Here is a 9,501-nt window from a genome sequence, read left to right as displayed (position 1 = left end):
GACTTCAGTTTCACCAACACTTCCTGTTAGCCTTTTTGCAATGACGACGCACTCGCAGCAGACGTAGACCTCTTTGTTTAACAGCATTCCACAATGGTAGAAAAGATGTGATTAAATGGTTCATCAAAGGACACAGGCTGGATAAAAACTAAAATGAAAATTGCGTTCTTTATTCTGCTAAAAGTAAACACTATAATTGAGTCAGAATTTATTGCAGTGCGTAAAAATTTAGAATAAATGATGTCGCAATAGCATATAATGCCAAAGATGTAAATTTTTCTCACTCAAGGAAGTTATAGGTTAATAGTTTTTTTTTGTTTTTTTACATAATAACGGACTAACAGATCACTTAGATTTTAGTGAGATTATTGTTTAATCGCACCTTGAAGCTATGGATGCAAAATAGAGTACTTGGCAGCAACCAGGAGAGGTGCTGTTGATTAATTTAATTTGCTGTATGAAGAACAAGAAGAAGACATCAGCGTAGGGTAGCAGCGACAGGCCTCAACTATAGCAGCATCATTGTTCAACACTTGCATGTAAAAAGGAGTCATGAATATTCAGAAAGCGTCTCTAGACCATCAGAGTAGTTTCACCAAACTTTGTGGAGGAACTTTTGTTTGTGACTTTTTTTTTTTTTTTATTAAATTTTGCTTTGAACAATGCATAAATAACAGTTTGCAGAAAAACAACAATTGCTTTCAACACAACAAAGTGGGAAAAGTGAGTGTCAGGTGTTAAACTTTTTCTTGGCTGTTTATATAGAACAGCGACAAGGAAAAATAAAACTGCTATAAGCTAAAATAAGATACTGTAATTTGTTAGAATCTTCTGAGCAGGTACTTGAAATACAAAAATCAGCTTCAAGCCTGATGCAGCAGGGAAAAAAAGTGGATCTTGAGTCATACGTGTCTACTCACATCATTCTCAGTGAATCTTTTTTGTCATAAGATCAACCCCCCCCCCCCCCCCCCCCCCCGCAAATCAATAGCCCATCGTGAAATGCAAAGCGACAGGTTCCCCAATCGCTATAGGAACTTGTATTCTTCTTCAGCGCAACTTCCAAAGTCCAATGACTTGAAGCCTGGAAAATTCAACCAACAATATTCAGGGAGAAATATTCCTCAAAAAATATATATAATAAAAACGCCCACACTTTTACACACCAAACTCGTCAGTAATAGTGGACCTCACGAGACCTCATTTCAGCCAGTAGGCCTATCAAAGGATTAACTATGCGTGTGTGTTTTGTAAATTGCATGTGTGTTTCGTAAGTGAGATGAGAAGAATTTGCACAGGCAGTTATGAAGAAATAAGCAGACTTAAAGCAGAAAGATACCAGCCCAGTCCAAGTACTTTTGCCAAGCATTAGTGAGCTTCATTGTCATGCCAGTCAGAGATTCCAGTAGTCATGTGGATGACTGAGCAGAAGTGTGAGCAACTTGAGGTGAACAAAGGACTTTGTTTTGGATATTTTGTGATTGGGGCATCTGAGTCTGTCTTTTGTGCTGCTTGACAAAAAGGATCATTGACTAAAAACTATCCACTACTGTATATAGCATATACAGCTCTATGAGGTGTGTCAGAAAGGTTCAAGGACTTATGTCACAAAAGTTATATTTCAAACCCAAACTACGAGTTTTCCCCTTTAATGTGGGCCAGAAGATGAACCAGCACATCTACAAAGAGATCATGCAGAGTTGGCTTTATTCAGTGTGTGAGGAAATGAGAATTGTGGCAGGACAACTTGTGGCAGCTTCACCATGACAATGCGCCTGCTCAACACGCCTTGAGCATCTGACAGTTCCTGGCCAAGAAGAACATTGCCGTGCCAGACCAATCTCCCTGCACACTAGGGATGTCCCAATCCAACTTTTTCCATTTCCGATCCGATTCAGTTATTGGAGCCTTGAATTCTGGCCGATACAAACATCGGTCCGATCCAATATCAGCAATAATTATACATTCTTTACTTATTTTGTAGTATGGAATGTTAAAAAGGGCTTGATGACATGATATTACTCAGAGAACAATAATTAGCAACAGTAGGTATGAGGAAAAACGGACCCAGTTATTAAACAATGGGTTCTATAAAGTAACTTTAAAAAGAACGTACTACAATTGAAAAAAATAAAATTTTATTAGGAAATCCTAAAAATATATATTTAAACTGCAACATAACTACTGCTTAAATTAAACATAAGCATATTTTACAATCTATAATCCATTCTTTGAATAGAAAAAAATAAATTAGAAAACTGACAAATAATCTCAAATACAAATTATACTCTTAAAGTACAAAAAATTTAAATTCAGTTTATTTTTTACTCTCAGTATATGGCGAGGATATAATTTTCTTTCTCCACATGTGCGGCAGCACACTTGAACTTCTTGATGCAACTGGGGTTTAGTTTTATTGACAATTGCTGTTCCTGCTGTGCGCGTCTTGGCCTCTGAGGGGCAGTGTGATACACACAATGAGATACTTGCAATAACAAAGAAAGTAGACGTCACGATCAAATATCGTTATTATAACTCGTTTTTCAAAGTTTGAAGAACATATGCCAGAGAGTCTTGTTACATTACAAGCATAATTCACTCTTAAGGCCTCTTTATACTCTCGCAGTCACGCGGCATTGCATCACGTGACCGATGAAATGGCAAGCGCGGCCCCTCTGCGTAACTTGACACGCGCACGGCAAAAAATTATGCTGCGTGTAGAATGCCGCGGAGATAGTCTCTCGTGATTTGTCCGTTTTAGTCGCATGCTGTGATTATGTAATCAGCGTTCCTCGCGGTTCCAAATAGCAGCTAAACCGCTGCCTTCTCGATCGATTTTGCAGCATAATTAAACGTATCATCTGGTCATCTAGGTCCATTTGGTCTGGCAGACTCTGTTCCATGGTCGCCACTGTTGTTGCGTTGTCCCTTGTTACGGACAGGAAAGGTGTTAGATATATTGTAGAAGTTATCATTTATTTGCTTAGCTTGCATTAGTATTATGGACAATGTTTAGAAAGAAAGATGTCTCGCCTTCAAGAAGATGACTCAGCAGGAATCATCTGAGAGAAGGACGTGGCCGGCACGTGGCAGGTGCCATGTTTTCACCTTGAAACCCTACCCTTAGTGTGTTGTGTCTTGTCTTGTAAACTTAGAAACCTCCCTATTTTCAAATAAATGCAGGAGCGACGGGAGAGATTGTTTAGAGCGTGTTGAGAGGCTGTAACCTGAACAATCTCCCATGCGCCCTCCTCATGAGTAAAATGACCAACGTCTTCATTCCTTTTGTGTTTATTCATTATAATGTTTGGTGAGATAAATCCAACAAAAGGAAAGGAAAAATGGCTGCCGGAAATGGCCACAAAATGCAGAGGAAACTCCACCCTGTGGCGTCCTAGCCAATACCAGCCATAGCGACACCCCTGACTTGGAGTAGAACTGCAGTACACTTTCAAAACAGCGCACGTGGGTTGCGCTCGAGTATAAAGGCAGACTGCGCGCGGGATAGCCGCAGTGACGTCAGCGCAGTCGCTGTCCGCGCGAGTATAAAAAAGCCTTTACTCCTTGCTCAAATGTTGGCACCTTAGCAACCTATTGTTGTGATCACGTGGGATCTGCATGCCATCCGGGCGCTGCTGGATGACAGTGCTGGAGCAAAGTATTGAATGGACTGTTTGTATAAGAGTGGTAAAATCTGAGATTTTTTTATCCAATCCAAGCCCCATTTTATTGCTGACATCGGCCCAATTTCTGATCTCATAGATCGGATCAGGACACCCCTACTGCACACCCGACAAGGCTTCGTGTGACTTGTTTTTCCCTCTTCCCCAATCTCAAGGGGATCATCAAGGACACATTTTGAAGATTTGGAAGAAGTCAAGTTGGCCATGATGGCCTGTTAAGGGTCTCGGAAGAATCCTTTCGGCAGTGCACGAAAGTGTGGCAAAGTGCGTTAAACCCCAGGGGGTTATCTCAAAGGGGAAAACTTGTAATTTGAATTGGAAATATATCTTTGGTGACACCAGTCCTGGAACTTTTCTAAGTCACCATTTTGTAATGGTGTTTGAATATGTAGTGAGTATAGGTTTCCTCAATGCATCCCACAGTGCATCTTGAAAAGTAGTGGTCACTAGAAAAGCAATATACAGTACATGCATGGCACTGATACAGAAATAACACAGGGAAAAATGGCAGCCGCAGACAGCTACGGCTATCATACTAACATTCATAAAGTGCTTTATATAAATGTTGTAAAATACACAGCTTAAAACAACCAAATGCTATAATTTGTTTATTTGTTCAATATTTATTATAGATGGTCCACCAACTGATGATTCAGAACACTGTAATTATGCAACAGCAATGACGTAATTAACGAAGAGCCTGATTAGTGTTCAAAAACCATTTTTTGACTAATTCGTGAACTACACAGACCACTATATAAAAATCCCGATAGTGGTAAGGGAGTAGGGAATGAGTGAACACTTCTGAACACAGCTATAGCTAGCTACGTCAGTTTCTCATGCAAGCTGCGATATGCTTGTTCAATATTTATTATAGATGATCCACCAACTGACGTTGACCCGGAACATTGTAATTATGCAACAGCTATGACGTAATTCAAGGCGAGCCTGATTTCTGTTTGCAAACAATTTTTTTACTGATGAATGAACTACACAGACCACTATATAAAAATCCCTATAGTGATAAGGGAGTAGGGAATGAGTGAATGATTCTTAACCCAGCTATAGACAGCTGTCAGTTGCTCATGAAAGCTGTCATTAGTTTGTCAATTAAAATCAAAGACAGCATGTTATTTGTGCCCTATGTTTCACATACATTAGGGGCTGGTCACATGTTATACTTATGTAAAAAAGCATGACATCTTGTGTATCATCGTTTAACTGTCCTCATTCGTCATCAACATTAAGACACGATTTAAACTGCACAGTTCAAGTGAAAAAAAAAACAAACAAACATGGAATTGACAGAATCGGGCCTCTTCTAAATGAAGATTAAAATACACCTGTGATGTATAACCGCCCGTGTCTGCTCAAACCACATGTATAAACAACAGCTCTAAATTTAAATGACAGTTAGAAGCAGAGACAATTAACACATTCACTGCCATTGACGGCTTTAGAAGTCAAATATCCATGTTAACTGGGAAGGCCGGCAGTGAATGAGTTAAACATGGACTAATTATGCTACATTAGAGGTGTGTCGATCATTAAATAAGTACAAAAATTGCAGACAGCAGCCAGTGGTTAGGTTACCCTAATTTAAATACATGATGGCATGGTTAAAATAAGCCCAGGCCAACGAAACAGTAAATAACATTTAATATTTGTATTATTGATATATTGCTTACTTCCGTTTTGTCTGAAAGATGTTGACGCTTGTGGAGTTACTTGCGTGCAATTCGAACATCTGCACATGCAGGTAGTTTTATGTATTGCGTCAGTGCAAACACTGCCATATCGGATTATGTGTCACTTGTAATGTTCATGTAAACCGATGTCGGATCGGCTATAGGCATGACATTGATGTCAATTGGGCACTTAGACCTGCAATGTAAATCCATTGAGTCTTTTTATTGTTTGATGGTTAACATCTGCTTATACTTGTATGACAATTAGTGTTCAAATGTTTCTCAACACAATGTTTTATGGAGGCAAGAGTGTGGAATGACTGATTCAAAATATAATTGATCGCAATTGGAACAACTATTGTTTTTAAAGTCGACTAACCAGTGCCACTAAACAGACTCAGGTCGACCTTCAAGGTACCACTGTGTAATAATCCATACAGGGGGGTCCTTGGTTTACGACAGTCCCGATATACGAAATTGCAAGGCATGAATGTAATATGTCATCACACGGAACAAGTCACGCTCAATAATCACTTACTGCCGTGCTCACCGTTTTTTATTTGATTGTATATATTGTATTTATGGCCGAGTTATGCAAATATTTACTGTAATTACTGTATAACATTGAGGTTACAAACAGTGTGCAAATGACTAGTTTGCCAAGCGGGGCAAGATTACACCGACACGTGGAATAAGAAGGTAAGCTCAGTTACTGCCGTACTTACTGTTCATTGAATTGCTTGTTTTATATTTAGGCAGCCGAGTGGACAAATGTTTAGCACGTCTGCCTCCCACTTCTGAGGTTCATAGTTCGAATGTCGGCTCCAGCCTTCCTCTGTGGAGTTTGCATGTTCCCTTGCACATTCCAAAAACATGCATGTTAGGTTCACTGGAGGCAGTGTCTAGAGGTGAGAACGTGACTGTAAATGTTTTTTTGGTTTTATTTCTATGTACCAAGGCACTGACTGGCGACCAGTTCAAGGTCTCAGGGATCCCATCCTCCAGTTTTACATCTATGGCCTACAAATGTTTTTTTTTTTCATACACATATTTACTGTAATTATGACTTTCCGCCTGTAGTGATAGACTACGGCGCGTTTTGACTTACGCACAATTTCGTACGCCGCCCCCATTGGAAGGGAAGTCCGTCGTAAAGCGAGGACGCCCCTGTAATTCAATTTGGATCTGACACTGCACTTAATAATGCACCTTCAAAAGCTCAGACGCCTTCAAAATGCAAACATACCCTTAAATATGCATAATCACATGATTAATGAGATACACATTTCGCTTTGGCTTGAAGCGCAGTGCGCGAAACTATTTCAATATGAGTGTGATTAGCATTTAAAACAATAGTGTAACGCAGCAAGAACAAAGTGTGGGAGACAATGATTTGATTATGTGGGCAGTTGTTCCTTCGTGGACAAAAAAAAAAGAGACAACACGCACACCCCGGCGGAGACTCAAGCGTCCACCATTACGCCTCCATAAAAGGCTTTTCACGGTTGAGCTAATATGACAAAGTTTTGGGCTCAATGGCTTTACGGGAGTGTAATAATAGCACCACAGCGAGCAGAGGGTACAAAAAAAGTCTTCAGAGGACGGAAACTCTGCCGGTGATTAACTATACTTTAGTGTTCCCTAACTTCATAAAAGCTAAGAAAAACTAAAATAAGAAGAAGCCATCTGACCTAACAACAACCTGCCCATCTGCCCGGCTTGTAACACCGTGGCTAACTAAAAGGCGAGCTAACGACCACTAGTCATTAACAGCATCCTTTTTAAATTTCAATACTTTAGCGCGCACCACTAGCGGCGCGTTGTCCCGGGCGTACTCGTTAAACTGTACTAAATAAAACTATTTGTGATATTTGGCTCAGAGTATGTGTCCGAATTGCGATACACACGACAGACAATGAAGAGCGAGCTCATCTCGCGGAGCTAACAAGCTAAGTTAGCCTGCTAATGAGCTCATGCTAACTCTCCGGACACTTGCCTGCCCACACACACTGTCGCTAATTCCATTCACACGGACGAGTCTGGCGTTAATTAAACACGGAAATTCGTACATTTCGCCTACTTTTGACGGCGTCGCAGCCGACACGCGGGTTAAACGGACGTCATGACTTACTATTGGAGCATCCTAAATGAAGTTTTGCCGCTGAAGTTGTTGTAAATATTCCAAGAGTTTGGAGACGACGCACACCGTGGCAGGCTTGAGGTGTGAGTGCACAAACTGTTTGTTACCTTGCGCGATGTAGCTAGGCTAGCTCCGAGCTAGCTCCGCCGGAGAAAGTTCCCCGTGTCGCCACGATGAGATTGTCAATAAAAACGTGGTCTAAGTTGTTACGGCTGAGGAATGCTTGGACTTACGGAGTCTAGCGGGTGCTCGACCGAGTTCCCCCGTTGTTCCCAGGGGTTTTGATACTGCTATATTGCTGGCTTCTCCGTTTAAAAAAAAAAAAAAAAAAAAAAAAAAAAAAAAAAAACAGAAAATCCAGGGGAACCCCTCTCCTCTGTCCGCTGCCACTCCGGTTGCTAATGTGTGCCACCACAGGCGACGTCATGCCGCGTTCACTGACATCTCGGAAATGTTGCCTTTCCGACTGCTCTGCTGTTGGTAAAGACCTCTTTTAGTTGGACTGACCTCATGTGTGTAAGTAAAAATAAAGCATATAAATAAATATCAACATTACTATGAATTGTTGTACGTATTATTTGAATTTTAAAACCAACATTCCACGGGTTGATGACGATGGATGACGATGAGGCGTTTTGTTTCAAGAGAAAAAGAAGCCCCTATATTTGCTAAACTTGTGGACTCAGATTTGAAAACTATGCAATAATCTAAATACCATAATAAATAGAGTAACACAGCAGGAGTTTAATACAAGGGTTTGAGGGATGCGTGTGGGACAACTACACCCGCAGTACATTTCCCAAAGCCGTTATTGCAATATGTATATATATGCTGAAAGTTGGAAATATGGGAGTCAAGTGTACCGTACTGTACTTAAATTTAATAATTTTGGAATTCGAGCACCCTTATGAGGCCATGTAAATAGACACCTATTTTTAAAATATATTGCACTGAATATAATTCCCTTAATGTGAAACAAAATTTACATTATGAGGTATATACGTGTCTGAAAAGTTCCAGCACTGGTGTAACAACAAGAGACATTTCTAATCCAAACTACGAGTTTTCCCCCTTTGAAGTAATACCCTTGGAGTCATGCACTGCTGGAAGGATTCTTCCGTGATCCTCCGCAGCTCTGTCGTCACGGCCATCTTGATGTCGTACACGTCTTCAAAACGCATCCACTTGATCACACCCTTGAGCTAGGGGGAAACAAATTGCACGGCCCCAAGTCGCATGAGTAAGCAGTTTGATGTGCAGCGATATTCTTCTCCACCAGGAACTGTCAGATGCTCAGAGCATTGTCACGGTTAAGCAACCACATTAAAGGCAAAACTTGTAGTTTGGGTTTGAAATACTGTATATCTAGTGACATTATTCATGGAATTTTTGGCACGTCATAATTTGTTGCAAATCAGACATGCAAGCTATCAGTTGTTAGTGAAAGGGGAGCATAAACAGCGCTGCACCTCTTGAGCTGTGGAGAATGGGGATGTATCTTGCTCAAGGGCACATTGATAGTAGCCAGGAAGCAGACGAGCATCTCTCCCAACATTTCATCCAGAGCAGGACTTGAACCATGAGGTTCCAAAGTAAAACTCCTTACTCACTATCACCCACATCTATATATAGAAACAGTTACACTTGTTACATTTACATAGTTTAGGCTCATGTTCAAAATGTTCCTCCATCAACATTTCTCATTACTTTCTAGAACACTGCGACATACAGTACAAGTCAGTATACCTACTCTTGCCCACCCTGTACTGTGGGTACGGAAAGTATTCAGACCCCCTTAAATTTTTCACTCTTTGTTATAGTGCAGCCATTTGCTAAAATCATTTAAGTTCATTTCCCCCCCCCCCCTCACTAATGTATACACAGCACCCCATATTGACAGAAAAAACGGAATTGTTGACATTTTTGCAGGTTTATTAAAAAAAGAAAAACTGAAATATCACACAGCCATAAGTATTCTGACCCTTTGCTG

The 9,501-nt window shown here is 40.5% G+C and overlaps 1 protein-coding gene across 1 annotated transcript in view; it reads right to left on the bottom strand.

Annotated features, from left to right (window-relative positions):
- Positions 1 to 7,598, bottom strand: part of gatad2ab (GATA zinc finger domain containing 2Ab) — a 35,011-nt gene extending 27,413 nt beyond the window's left edge. Inside the window, exon 1 of the mRNA XM_061684089.1 lies at positions 7,503 to 7,598. The gene's annotated coding sequence lies outside the window, so the exon portion shown is untranslated. The remainder of the gene's footprint in view (positions 1 to 7,502) is intronic.
- Between the last annotated feature and the right edge of the window lie 1,903 nt (positions 7,599 to 9,501).

This window comes from Phycodurus eques, chromosome 8 (assembly GCF_024500275.1).
Source record: "Phycodurus eques isolate BA_2022a chromosome 8, UOR_Pequ_1.1, whole genome shotgun sequence".
In the NCBI taxonomy this organism is placed as follows: Eukaryota; Metazoa; Chordata; class Actinopteri; order Syngnathiformes; family Syngnathidae; genus Phycodurus; species Phycodurus eques.
This window is presented reverse-complemented; position numbering and strand designations above follow the sequence as displayed.